This window comes from Notolepis coatsorum, assembly GCF_963971535.1.
Source record: "Notolepis coatsorum genome assembly, chromosome: 7".
NCBI classification, from domain to species: Eukaryota; Metazoa; Chordata; class Actinopteri; order Aulopiformes; family Paralepididae; genus Notolepis; species Notolepis coatsorum.
In genome coordinates, this window is record NC_140171.1 from 3220617 (window position 1) to 3235374 (window position 14758).

Consider the following 14758-nt stretch of genomic DNA (forward strand, 5'->3'; position numbering starts at 1 on the left):
CATACAGTCACAATACATAGACACTCACCACTATAAAAAAACACCAGCTTCATTAAAACTACAGTAAAAAAGACCACTATATAAAAATAAAAAAAAACTACATTTAAACTACAGTACTTAAAGCATGATATATTAAAATCCATGTGGAGCAGTTCTATATGTATATAAATAATAAATAATAGTAGTACATGTGATATGTGTCCATCAGGTGGAAGGGGGAGTCTATTTTAAGTAGTCCAAAGTCATTGTATATGACATACAGATATACTGTACTGTTACATTTGTGACATACACGATATGCAAATATACAGTACTGTTAAACAGAGATCCTAATAGAAAATATATACATATGAGGGGGAGGAAACTGTACATTGGGAGGGGTTGGGTGGGTGGGAGAAAATATATACATACGGTGGGAGAGGAGACTGTCCATTAGGAGGGGGTGGGGGGGGACAGTTACGTGGCCAGTTTCGAATTGCAGCCTCCCGTAGGTGCTCTTTGAGAGCGGTTTTGAAGGTGGGTAGGGATTCAAATTTTTTTATGGCTTTGAGGTGCTTTGGTACCATGACGTGCAAGCATAGTCGTAGTACCCTTGAATGAGTGCTCCTGCCAGAGTCTTCAGGGTATTCTTGTTTACCAGAGAGGAGATCCGGTACAAGAATCTAGGCTCTGAAAGTGCGCACATCAGCCTACAACGCCGGCCTGGTGACAGGCAACATGGAAGAACACAAGACGGCAAGATACAACGTCAGGAGAGCAGTAACAGAGGCAAAACGGCGTTAGAGGGATAAAGTTGAACGTCAGTTTGAACAGGCTGACTCTAGATCTAGAATGACAGATTACAAAGGCACCTCCCTCAAGCTGAACAGTGACATATCCTTAGCAAATGATCTCAACTCCTTCTATGCGAGGTTTGAGGCTGTGAATAACAACACCAGCCTACAAACCACGGCAAACAGGTCCACGGAGGACGCCATAGCCCATGTGCTGCACACAGCAGCATCACACCTGGACAAGAGGCAGGGGAACTATGTGAGAATGCTGTTCATCGACTACAGCTCAGCATTCAATACCATAGTCCCCTCCAAACTCATAGCCAAGCTCAGGGACCTGGGCTTGAACTATGACCTCTGCCAGTGGGTCTTGGACTTCCTGACGGGCAGACCCCAGGTGGTAAGAGCAGGCAACTGCACCTCCTCATCCATCACGCTCAACATAGGGGCCCCCCAGGGCTGTGTTCTGAGCCCCCTCCTCTACTCCCTGTACACGCATGACTGCGTGGCACAGCGGAACAACAACACAATCAAATCAAATTTGCTGATGACACAGTAGTGGTGGGCCTGATCTCTGCCAACGACGAGAGGGCCTACCTGGAAGAGGTAGAAAATCTGTCACAGTGGTGTCAGGAGAACAGCCTCTCCCTGAACGTCAGCAAAACAAAAGAGATGATTGTGGACTTCAGGAGGTCGGGGGTCAAGGACTACAGCCCCCTCAGCATCGACGGGGCACCGGTTGAGAGAGTGAACAGTTTCAAGTACCTCGGAGCCCACATATCCGAGGACTTGACATGGACCACACACATTGACAGTGTTGTGAAGAAGGCACGACAACGCCTCTACTTCCTCAGGCGCCTAAGGAAGTTCCAAGTCAGTCAGAAGATCCTTAGGAACTTCTACTCATGTACAATAGAGAGCATCCTGACTGGCAACATCACCTCCTGGTTTGGGAATAGCACTGCACAAGACCGTGGCAGACTACAAAGAGTGACACGTTCAGCCGAACGCACAATTGGAGGGGGGCTTCCCACCCTCCAGAACATTTACAACAAGCGGTGCAGGGGGAAGGCTAAGAGAATTATTAAGGACTCGAGCCACCCGAACAACTGCCTCTTTGAACTGCTGCGGTCAGGCAAGCGATACCGGAGTCTTAAGGCGAGCACAGAAAGACTCAGAAGAAGCTTCTATCCCCAGGCCATCAGGCTGCTAAACGAACAATAAACAATATGCAACAACCATCAAATGCACACAGCACACACACCCACACGCACACACTCACTTAAACAAACAACACACTGCAGCACCCACTCTCCACACTTTAGATCACACAAACACACTTTATATTTATTGATAAAGGATTTGCACTACAACTCGTACACCTACTGTAAATTGTACCTAAATTGCACCTCATCCCATTTCTGCCTTGCACTATATAGTATTGTATATTAGTACACTGCATAGTATTGTGTATTGTATATTATATGGTAACTCAGTTACGTCTATTCTGCATCGAACATTGTACATATGTCTATACTGAACACTGTGACCTAATTTTTTTACCTCATTTTTTTTTTTACTTCTAATTTACATACTATACTATGTTATTTTATTTCATACTTATCTTATCTTGTCTTGCACAGTCTCTGGAGCGTAACAGTAAGAAGCATTTTGTATAAAAGTATTCTGTACTTCTGTATGACAACTATTAAAGAAACTTGAACTTGAAACTTTGTTGGTTGACTTTTTTGATTACATTGGATGCCATTTTGTCACAGGAAAGATTTGCCTCTAGGATGGAACCCAGGTATGTAATTTCATCTTTCCTTGTGACAATATTGTCACCCACTGTAACTGAGAAGTCGTCGGTCTTGCTGAGTTTCTTATTTGATCCGAAGACTCTGTTTTACCCAGGTGTAATGATAGTTTGTTATCAACGAGCCAGGTGCAGATTCGGCTAGTTCTGAGCTGAGGGCTTTTTCAACCTGTAACGTGTTCTTGTCAGAGACCAGCAGGGCTGAGTCGTCCGCGAACAAGAACAAGTTGCAGTCACAAGCTGACGACATGTCATTTGCAGAAATTAGGAACAGTAACGGTCCTAGTATGCTTCCTTGTGGAACACCACAGCTCACTGTGAGGGGGGGAGATAGGGTACCGCTTACCTCCACCATCTGTTCTCTCCCATCCAGGTAGGATTGCATCCAGCTCACTGATAGACTATCAAAACCAATTGCTTTTAGCTTGCCAATCAGAATGGAGTGATTGACAGTGTCGAAGTCCTTTTGTAGGTCCAGCATGACCATGCCGCAGTATTTGCCGGCGTCCACCTCTTGTTTGATGTGGTCGTTCAAATAGAGAAGGCATGTGTCAGTGGAGTGGGATGTTCTGAAGCCAGATTGGAATTCATAGATTCGATTTTTTCCCGCGAGGTACTTTTCGACCTGTTCGTAGACTATTTTGTCCATGACTTTCGAGATGGAGGTAAGAATAGAAACAGAGCGGTCGTTGCCTGGGTCTAATTTGCTGCCTTTTTTGTGCAGGGGAGTCACTCTCGCAATTTTTAAGTCTTTGGGGACGTGTCCCTGTTTTATAGAAAGGTTTATTATGTGTGTGATGACTGGGGTGATGGCGGCTGCTGAGTTTCTGAGGAATTTGGAGGGGATGTTGTCATGGCCAGTGGCCTTGTTAGGTTGGAGGGCTCTCAGTTTTTTGAGTACCTCATCTGTTGTTACCATTTCAAGTTTGAAGTCGTCTTTGCGGACCCCTAGGTTTTTGTAGTAGGCTACTATGTGTTCTACCCCAAAATGCCCTGAGTGGAAGGGTAGTTTATTAACCAGTGTTGTGGCTATATGTTTGTAAAGAATATGTTTAGGTATTTGGCCACATCCATCTTGTGTGTGATGAGAGTGTTTTCTGTCTTTATGTTTATGTTTGTAAATCTGGTTTTTAGTTTTTTGCTGCAGCCTAGTTGGTTGTTGAGTAATTTTCAAAGTTTGCAGGGTTTGTTTTAGTTTTCTTCAGTTTTGTCATTGATGAAATTTCTTTTTGCGGTTTTGAGCTTTGTCTGACTTTTATGAAGTTCAGAGCATTTTTTGTCTCTGGTTTTCATAGCGGTCAGTATTTCAGTGTGCATCCATGGCTCAGCGCGATTTCTAACCCTGGTGGTTCTTAGGGGGTGGTTCTTGATGTCAAATGAGCCATAGTATTGTATCCATAGCTATAATATAGAATATAGATATAGCCCTGCAAACACCACCACGCAGCCCTATCTCTTAGAGTGGTGGCGCAGTAGGAACTAAGATGCTCTAGGCCTCCGGCGCTGAATGAGTTAAAGGTGCTGTAAGTGGTATTTTTGTCCAAATAAGTGTTAAATAGCTCTACATTCTGACATTCTCTCCTGATTGGATAAAGTGGGAACAGTATACCAGGAAATGTATTTTGTGTTTACAGAGCGGAGGGACTGGGAGACCCATGTTACTGACCAAACACTATATCAGTGATGGCTGTTTGACGAACATTGTCACTCAGAAAGAGTTGTACCCTTGCTGCTGACTTGTCGTACAGAACTTGTAAGTCGCTTTGGGTAAAATGACTAAATGTATATGTCAAAATGTAGAGCTATTATTGTATATATAATAATAATTATTATTATTACTGCGGGGGAATAGAGAGAGATTGAATTTGGTCGGACGGATGGCGCGAGACTTCACAAGTCAGGATGGCGCGAGACTGTTTGATGATGTCACGAGTCAGGATGGAGCGAGGCTGTTTGATGATGTCACGAGTCAGGATGGAGCGAGGCTGTTTGATGATGTCACGAGTCAGGATGGAGCGAGGCTGTTTGATGATGTCACGAGTCAGGATAGCCCCTTCCGTGACTGCGATGTGCAAGCCCCTGGCTAGCAAAACACAGGCCTATTAATATTGTGTTATTCTTAGCATTATTCTATCGTAGCTATAATATATCATCATGAATCAAAACATATTTTTGAGGCACAAACTTAAAGGTGCTATAGATAACAGTCAGCCACTAGATGTCGCACTAGAGCACCAGCATGTAATTTATGATTCATTAATCAATATATTTTTGGGGGGGAAGGCAACACTTTTATTCCACACTTGTCTAAAAGCTCTGTGGAAATACTCTACGTAGAAATGTTATTGATAGCACCTTTAAAGGGATATTTCACTTTAGTAGAACTAAAGTTCTACCTCGATCTAAAGTAATTTACAAGTAAACTACCGACCACTGCTGTACTTCTTTGAACAGTAGGCTAAATATGTAAACAAAACTACAGTCCCTGCCATTGTAAACAAGTGAAATAATAACATTTCAGCTAGCTTTCTAGCTTCAACCAGTGTTCCAGTTTTCCTCCGAGGACAACATGTTTGTTCAGTTACGAAAGTTTACCATAGAATTCTTTCCTTTCCTCTTTGAGTTCCAATTGTCTCCCCTCAAACTGCATAATGCACCTTTAATAATAATAATACACTTTATTTGTAGGTAGTGGTACCCATGTGCATGTCGAAATACTTCCCAAAGGTCAGTGAATACCATGCCCACAACACCAGAGGGAGTTCCACAAATCATGTGCAACCCAGATTCGGCACAAACAAGGGACTAAACTCATTTCGCAATTATGCCACATCAATGTGGAACGCCCTACCCACAACCGTAAAAAGATGTGAATCCCTACTCACATTCAAAACCGCTCTCAAAGAGCACATACGGGAGGCTGCAATTCGAAACTGGCCACCGTAAAGGTCCAACCCCCCCCCCAAATAGACAGTCTCCTCCCCACCGTATGTATATATTTTCTCCCCACCGTATGTATATTCTTTCTATGGGTAACTACTGTATTATTTGTATATCTTATATGTCACAAATGTAACAGTACTATATACCTGTATGTCATGTATGTCACTATGTCATAAATGTCATGATGTCATGTATGTTGGGTATGTCATAAATGTCACTATGAATTGAAAATGGGGGACCCTGATGTAAACAAGACAAACGTCTTTCTCTGGTCTGCATCCCCTTAACAATTGTGTGTATTGAGCCGTACTGTATTGTACCCATTCTGCAATCTGTTAAATAAAGTTTTCATTCATTAATTCATCCATTCATCCATCCATTCATTCATTCATTCATTCATTCATTCATTCATTCCTCTGGAACTCCCTCCCCGCAGAACTCCGCACCGCCCCAACTCTGGACTCATTTAAAAAACTCCTCAAAACCCACCTCTTCAACCTGGCCTTCAACCCCTAACTTTCTCACTTTATATGTATATGTTGTGTCTGTACACTATGTTTGTTAATTTGTTAGCTCCCCCCCCCCTTATGTAAAGCGACCTTGGGTCCTCTGAAAGGCGCTATATAAAACGAAGTTATTATTATTATTATTATTATTATTATTATTATTATTATTATTCATTCATTCATTCATTCATTCATTCATTCATTCATTCATTCATTCATTCATTCATTCATGTATACTATAGCACCTTACATAAGCCCAAGTTGCTTCACAGGCACAGCAGCAGAATAGACATAGATGAACATACAATGAATAGACATAGGCATAAGTTGAGCCTACAATTGATAGAATAAAGGCAATGCATCGAGTGCAGACAAATAGACATGGGCATACATAAACGAATACCTGTGTGTGTCTGTCAGTGGGGAAATAATAAACCAGTGAGAAGTTCAAAGCCCAAAGGACCAGGGTCACGGCTGACCTTGTGGTGGCAGTAATGAGTGAGCTACAACGAAAAAGGGACATACGAAGAAGAAGATGCAATGCCCGGTTTTGGTGGCTTGATTTTTCTCTCCTCCTAGTTCGTTCCTGTTTTTTTCTTTTCTTCCTGCGATGCTTGGAAGGGAATTCCTCAACCGCTGTGTTTCAAACTACAGGTATGAACAATAACATACCCTAGAGCCCAATGCACGGTGGAGAGATAACTCGTGGTCAACTGTCCTGCTGCGGGCTAAAGGGACGTTAGCATTAGCTTAGCTTCAGTCTACGTGTAGTAACCAGCTGAGCTGTTTGACAACAGTTAGCATTAGCTTAGCTTCAGTCTACGTGTAGTAACCAGCTGAGCTGTTTGACAACAGTTAGCATTAGCTTAGCCTCAGTCTACGTGTAGTAACCAGCTGAGCTGTTGACAACAGTTAGCATTAGCTTAGCTTCAGTCTACGTGTAACCAGCTGAGCTGTTGACAACAGTTAGCATTAGCTTAGCTTTAGTCTACGTGTAGTAACCAGCTGAGCTGTTTGACAGCAGTTAGCATTAGCTTAGCTTCAGTCTACGTGTAACCAGCTGAGCTGTTGACAACAGTTAGCATTAGCTTAGCTTCAGTCTACGTGTAGTAACCAGCTGAGCTGTTTGACAACAGTTAGCATTAGCTTAGCTTCAGTCTACGTGTAACCAGCTGAGCTGTTGACAACAGTTAGCATTAGCTTAGCTTCAGTCTACGTGTAGTAACCAGCTGAGCTGTTTGACAACAGTTAGCATTAGCTTAGCTTCAGTCTACGTGTAGTAACCAGCTGAGCTGTTTGACAACAGTTAGCATTAGCTCTTAAGCTTCAGTCTACGTGTAGTAACCAGCTGAGCTGTTTGACAACAGTTAGCATTAGCTTAGCTTCAGTCTACGTGTAGTAACCAGCTGAGCTGTTTGACAACAGTTAGCATTAGCTTAGCTTCAGTCTACGTGTAGTAACCAGCTGAGCTGTTTGACAACAGTTAGCATTAGCTTAGCTTCAGTCTACGTGTAGTAACCAGCTGAGCTGTTTGACAACAGTTAGCATTAGCTTAGCTTCAGTCTACGTGTAGTAACCAGCTGAGCTGTTTGACAACAGTTAGCATTAGCTTAGCTTCAGTCTACGTGTAACCAGCTGAGCTGTTGACAACAGTTAGCATTAGCTTAGCTTCAGTCTACGTGTAGTAACCAGCTGAGCTGTTTGACAACAGTTAGCATTAGCTTAGCTTCAGTCTACGTGTAGTAACCAGCTGAGCTGTTTGACAACAGTTAGCATTAGCTCTTAAGCTTCAGTATACGTGTAGTAACCAGCTGAGCTGTTTGACAACAGTTAGCATTAGCTTAGCTTCAGTCTACATGTAGTAACCAGCTGAGCTGTTTGACACCAGTTAGCATTAGCTTAGCTTCAGTCTACGTGTAGTAACCAGCTGAGCTGTTTGACAACAGTTATTGAATTGAATTGAATTGAATACTTTATTTTGACACAAATCGTATGACAAAAAAAACATTTTAAAAGACAAGACAATAACAGTGTCAATAACGCAGGTCAAAAATGGATAAAACACAATAAAGCCAAGGCTTGTTTCCATTGTGGTCCATACATGGAACATAAAAAGGCACAGAAACACAAATGGACATGTACACTGACAGGACACATTCTAATTTTTTTTTTTATAAAAACACCTAACCTGACAACTCATACAGTTAACTAATGTTAAAAGAAAATCCGCAAACCCTTAAAAGCAACTCATGATAAAAGAAATAAAAGCCAAGTTATGATAAAAGAGATAAAAAAAACATTTTAAGACCAATTTGAGTTGCTGCTGAGCCATGTTTTTAGGGCGGATTTAAATCCGAGAGGGGAGTTCAGGAGTTTTAAAAATGTTGGCAGGGCATTCCACATTACCGTAGCAGAGTAAAAAAATGCATCTTTCCCCATGCATGTCCTGACTCTCGGCGGGACCAGGTCCGTGGGGCTTCCTCTTGTGGCGTGTTTGTGGACATCTCCTACTTTATTAAAATAATTGACTAGGTACTTGGGGACCGTTTCTTTTAGTACTTTAAAAACCAGTAGCATTTTAAGCTGGTGTACTCTTTCTTCAACCCTAAGCCATCCCAGCCTGCTAAAGTGGGCTGGCGTTAGGTGAGTCCTAAAGTGAAGGTTGTGCAGGAGTCTCACTAGTTTGTTTTGGGAGGTCTGGAGCTTTGTCTTCATTTGTTTTGATATGTTGCTGTACCATGAAGTGCAAGCATATTCAAAGTGACATTGGATGAGGGCTCCAGCTAGGGTCCTCAGAGCGTTCCTATTTATGAACTAGGAAATTCTAAATAAAAATTTGGTTTTTTGATTGACCTTAGTAATAACTTTTTGTGCCATTTTTTCGTTAGAAAGTTTGTTATTTAAAATAAAGCCCAGGTAGGTGACCTCCTCTTTATCCTCAATAATGTTTTCACCTACTCTAATTTTAAAACCCTGGGATTTCTTTAGGTTGGCGTTTGACCCAAAGAGTATGGCCTCTGTTTTTCCCAGATGTAGAGACAATTTATTGTCACTGAGCCAGGAGCAGATTTTTTTCATTTCACTGCTCAGGACACTTTCCACTTTAGACTTATCCCTGTCTGAGACCAGGAGTGCCGAGTCGTCAGCAAACAGGAACAGGTTGCAATCGCATGCCGATTTCATGTCATTAATATATATTAAAAACAGTTGAGGTCCCAAAATGCTTCCTTGGGGGACCCCACATGTCACTGGAAGGGACGAGGACAAGGTGCCATTGATGTCTACCACCTGTTCTCTTCCCTCCAGGTAGGACTTGACCCATTTGGCTGACTTGCTATCAAAGCCTATCGCTCTCAATTTTTCTAGTAGGATGGAATGGTTGACCGTGTCAAACGCCTTTTGCAGGTCCAACATTACCATCCCACAGTAGTTCCCCTTGTCTATCTCCCGTTTTATATAATCTGTCAGGTACAGTAAACAGGTGTCAGTGGAGTGTGATTTTCTGAAACCTGATTGGAACTGGTACAATAGTCTATGTTCAGTCAGGTAGTTGTCTATCTGCTCATATACCAGCCTCTCAATTACCTTTGATATGGAACAAAGGATAGAAACGGGGCGGTAGTTACCTGGATCTAGTTTGTTTCCTTTTTTAAATAGAGGGGTTACCCTAGCAAGCTTGAGTTCTTGCGGGATGTGACCCTGGTTGATGGAGAGGTTGGTGATAAGTTAGCATTAGCTTAGCTTCAGTCTACGTGTAGTAACCAGCTGAGCTGTTTGACAACAGTTAGCATTAGCTTAGCTTCAGTCTACGTGTAGTAACCAGCTGAGCTGTTTGACAACAGTTAGCATTAGCTTAAGCTTCAGTCTACGTGTAGTAACCAGCTGAGCTGTTTGACAACAGTTAGCATTAGCTTAGCTTCAGTCTACGTGTAGTAACCAGCTGAGCTGTTTGACAACAGTTAGCATTAGCTTAGCTTCAGTCTACGTGTAGTAACCAGCTGAGCTGTTTGACAACAGTTAGCATTAGCTTAGCTTCAGTCTACGTGTAGTAACCAGCTGAGCTGTTTGACACCAGTTAGCATTAGCTTAGCTTCAGTCTACGTGTAGTAACCAGCTGAGCTGTTTGACACCAGTTAGCATTCGTCCGTGGCTGACGTTAAATAATTTATTTGGTATGGGTGATATGTTGATCGGGGCAGTGTGTATGTTTAATAATAATCAAACACGCTGAAACTCACCGCGGCTTCCTCGTAGCGTTGGGCGATCAGCGTGGAGCTGAAAGATCGCTATTATGGGATGTTGTTATATGCGATCCATTTCCAGGTTGTATAATGCTATATACGTCCAAATCATGTTGTTTATCGAGTTATTGGCAACGGATCTGTAACTGAGGGGTACAATTCCCTGACTGTATTAATCAAGTATGGTATCATTAAACCACTACCGTCTTATGTACATTATACTGGCCATACCGTACACGAGTATATGATGATAACACCTCCACAATGATACGGTTTCCACACAAAGTTGTCTTTAAGTATTTATTACAGCAAAAGGTACATAATATACATTGAATATTAGGAATTATATCTAGGGGATACTGGTAGGGGGGTTCCACCGGTTGTAAGCCAGCAGGGGGAGGCAATGCTCTAATGCAAGGTCTGGTTCCACGGGGACTCTAATGCAAAGTCTGCTTGGGGAGGCGGTATTACTCCCTGTATCAGCGGACGAAAGGCAGCCGCTGTAATCCCAGTATGCGCGTCGCAGAGGTGAAAGCCGGTCAGCCTCTCCAATAGAGACGGGCTCGAATGATGGTCCTCACGGTAGATCCCACAGCAGTGGGTGCAGACGATTCTCCTCCGCTCCAACAGCCTGGTCAAAGCAATAAGAATAATAATCCAGCCGGAGAGGGGCTCTGCAATCACCGGTGTAGATCCTCCGGTGCGCGCCGCTTCACACCAACCAAGTCGAACTTGACGTTATTCAACTAAGCTATGATACTTTACTATCCTATTCGCACGCGGCTATAAGTGCTCTATTTAGACACACAATTGCTCACTTCACTTGGTCTTTGACTCGTAATGAAGGCTTACTAGTAAGGAGCGAACGATACGTTGAACAAACGTATTAGGATAAAACAAGACTCTATTTTGGGGCAATACGGGCCCACTTCACCGCACGTTGCATAGTGGGTGAGGCGTCACTTGGGTAACTCGAACTGAACGGACTGCGGACTGAACTGAACGGACTGCGGACTGAACTGAACTGAACTACTTCTGTATCCACCTGCGCCATATTTATATGTTGGGCGAATAAACTAGTACCAGCCTCCTCTCTGTCTCGTAGTCCTGGGCAGAGCCGGGCATGTTGAGACAAGCCTTGACGGTAGCTTTGAACTCGACTCTGGGGGTAAGACACTGGCGCTGGTGGCACGCCATCCAATAAGAGAACGAAATATTATGGTCTGTAGTAGGTTAAAGGGATATTCCGTGTATATGTACAAAGAATACACAAGGGATATCAAACGATATACAAATATTATGCAATATATATCAATCAATAAATACATATATTCGGTTTAATCTGACCCTTTGTAACAGGATCGCTATCCAGTGTATCAAGCTGGAGTCCCGCTAGCAATAGCGAGTGGCCGGACGAAATATGGGTGAGCACCACTTCCGGCGCGTCACTTCCGGTTTTGGCGATTCGCCGATCGACCACCAGATGGCGGTCTTGAACCGTTGGAGAGTTGAGAGGAGATCAACAGCAAGTCTCAAGTCTCCGTGGGTGAAATATGATTGCTATGACAGATTTTTGAAATATTGATCTCAAAGACGCTGTAAGACGTCATTTTGCAGATTACGCATGGCGAGGAATGACGTCTAAAGTCGTCCTTGGCGATTAAAGGGTTAATGTTCGAAGCTCGTGCCATCGAACGAAGCTTCGAAGTATTTAAGGGTGCGGCTACACCTTTCGTTTCATTTTCGTATCATTGTCATATGCGTTTCGCCGCGACGTCGTGCGCCTCGAGTCACACTTTCGTTTTTTTTTTCGTTTTTGTCACCCGAGCACACTGATGTAGTACACTGCCGTGGCAGTAGGTGGCAAACATGAAGGCAATTTCAACCAATCAGAACTTGAATGTGCCTGCAAAGCAAATGTCAACAAGGCGGCCACCATCTTTTGCCTAGTTACCCAATGCAGCAATTCTTTTTCAGCAAAGCCTAATAAAAGTGCAATAAACAAAACGGATACATTCACTGTGTGTTCTGCCTGTCATTTGTTGATGAAACAAAACTAACATCAACACAAGTGACCACCAAGAGCGGATAGTTTAGTCTAAAAAAAGATCGGTAGCATTGTTAGCTGCATGCTAACGTCAATGGAGTATGCCATTATAACAATATAGCATTGTGGCTAGAAGCTAACGTTAGCTTACGCTACTTAGCCAGCACCAAACTGATGATATCGCGAGCTATCAGTAGTTAGATAACATTAGAGACAACGCTGTGTGTATTAAACAAAGGTGAATAGATGACTGGGCCATTTTATTTAATGCTTGTTAAGTTGAAAGAGGAGCTCTGAGCTAACGGTCTGAATCCTGATAGCTCACGTTAGCCAGCTGCTCATGCAATCGGTAATGCTAGCAGAATGAATGGATGTAAACTTTATTTAACATATTGCATATGGGTACAATACAATACGGCTCAATACAAACAATTGTTAAGGGAATGCAGACTGTTGTAGCTTGGACTGGGGTCCTTATAACAATAACTTGACAACACATGGTAGCTGAAGCTATTTGGGACACGGAGCTATGTCCCAAAGAACACACACTGTTGTCACCGGAAGGGCACGCAGATGGTATCTACTGCGCATGGGCGTTTTCGCAACAACGGCTCCGTGCAGACTACACGCTGTTGACGGCGCATATTTTAGCGTTTCTCCAAAACGCAAACACAATTTAGCGTTTCAGCCGTATCTACAAAAAAACGCCAAAAAACGCATTTCTGTGTAATAGGGACATGAAACGTATAAAAAAACGCCACAAATACACTAGTCTAACCATGGCCTAAGACAGCCCTAATACTACAATATACTATATAGTGCAAAGCAGAAATGGGATGAGGTACAATTTAGGTACAATTTACAGTAAGGTGTAATGAGGTATGGGTTGTAGTGCAAATTCTTTACCAATAAGTATAAAGTGTGTTTAGGTGTTCTAAAGTGGGTGCTGCAGTGAGTTGTTTGTTTAAAGTGAGTGTGTGCGTGTGGATGTGTGCTGTGAGTGCATTTGATGGTTGTTACATAGTGTTATTGTTCGTTGAGCATCCTGATGGCCTGGGGATAGAAGCTTCTTCTGAGTCTTTCTGTGCTTGCCATGAGACTCCGGTATCACTTGCCTGACCGCAGAAGTTCAAAGAGGCAGTTGTTTGGGTGGCTGGAGTCTTTGATAACTCTCGTAGCCTTACCCATGCACCGCTTGTTGTAAATGTTCTGGAGAGTGGGAAGCCCTCCTCCAATTGTGCGTTCGGCTGAACGGGCCACTCTCTGTAGTCTGCTACGGTCTTGTGCAGTGCTATTCCCAAACCAGGAGGTGATATTGCCAGTAGAGATGTTCCGATACCATTTTTTCCTTTCCGATCCGATTCCGATACCTAAGATTTGGGTATCGGTCGATACCGATACTTATCCGATACCAGTGCATAAAAAAAAAAAAAAAAAAAAAAAACGATATTATATAATTTCTTTATAAATATATATATATATATTTTTTTTTAACAAATACTGTTTTATATATACTGTTTTTTAGTAATAACTAGAAAGTAATGGTATTTATTCAACAACAGGTGATTGTATAGATTTGTATTAGTATCATTAATCAATGAGTATGGGGCTTCAGCACTGCAGATATACCCTACTCCAATGATCCACACGGACATTATACGTTGCTGCACTCGCTACCCACTGGCTCTGCAGATATACCCTACTCAGTCTGTCTACATTACAAGGCTCCGTTTCAGTAGCAGTCGGATCTGTTGTGATTTTTGCACAATAAATATTCAACATTCTCTTTTGAGACTCCGCCTCAGACTCTTATCATTTGGCACTAAAAGCTAAACATTGTCACCGATATGGCTGTCCGCAACATGTCATTAATTGTGTACGCGAGGTGGTCTCAATGTCGACGTCAACGTGAGCTAAGTTAGCATAGCATGAGCTGCCGGTATATGAAAAGACTGTAACGTTACTGGTGACATTGTGATTTAACGAATACTCCTTTGCCAACTTGCTGTACTTTGCTTGCAGGTCTGCAGCCATTATTGCTGGATTATATGAATAGCCCCAACTTTAGCCAAGGTAATGTTAAAGCTAGCTTTCGGTTAGCTGTTCAATGCTAATAACACCAGCCACCAATCGAACCCATGAGCTCCCCGTCAACACCGCTCTGTCGGGACGATGACATTTAAGAAAGTATCTGCTGTTAAAATGACAAATGGCATTGACACTTTAATCGATTAAGCACCCGTTTGTTTTATAATGCTTACTCACCAGACCACAGTGTTGTTGATAAATTACGTCATATGGTATCGGAGCGCAGCATTAGAGGGTACTCGCCGATACCGATACCAGCATTTTAGCCAGTATCGGCGGCTTTTCCGATACTGGTATCGGTATCGGAACAACTCTAATTGCCAGTCAGGATGCTCTCTATTGTA

At 42.7% G+C, this 14758-nt stretch overlaps 1 protein-coding gene across 1 annotated transcript in view; it reads left to right on the forward strand.

Moving 5' to 3' along the window:
- Positions 1-6581: 6581 nt before the first annotated feature.
- The window catches only part of vps54 (VPS54 subunit of GARP complex), a gene marked incomplete at its 3' end in the record, with an annotated part of 139366 nt that continues 131189 nt past the window's right edge, over positions 6582-14758 (forward strand). Inside the window, exon 1 of the mRNA XM_084319448.1 lies at positions 6582-6692. The remainder of the gene's footprint in view (positions 6693-14758) is intronic.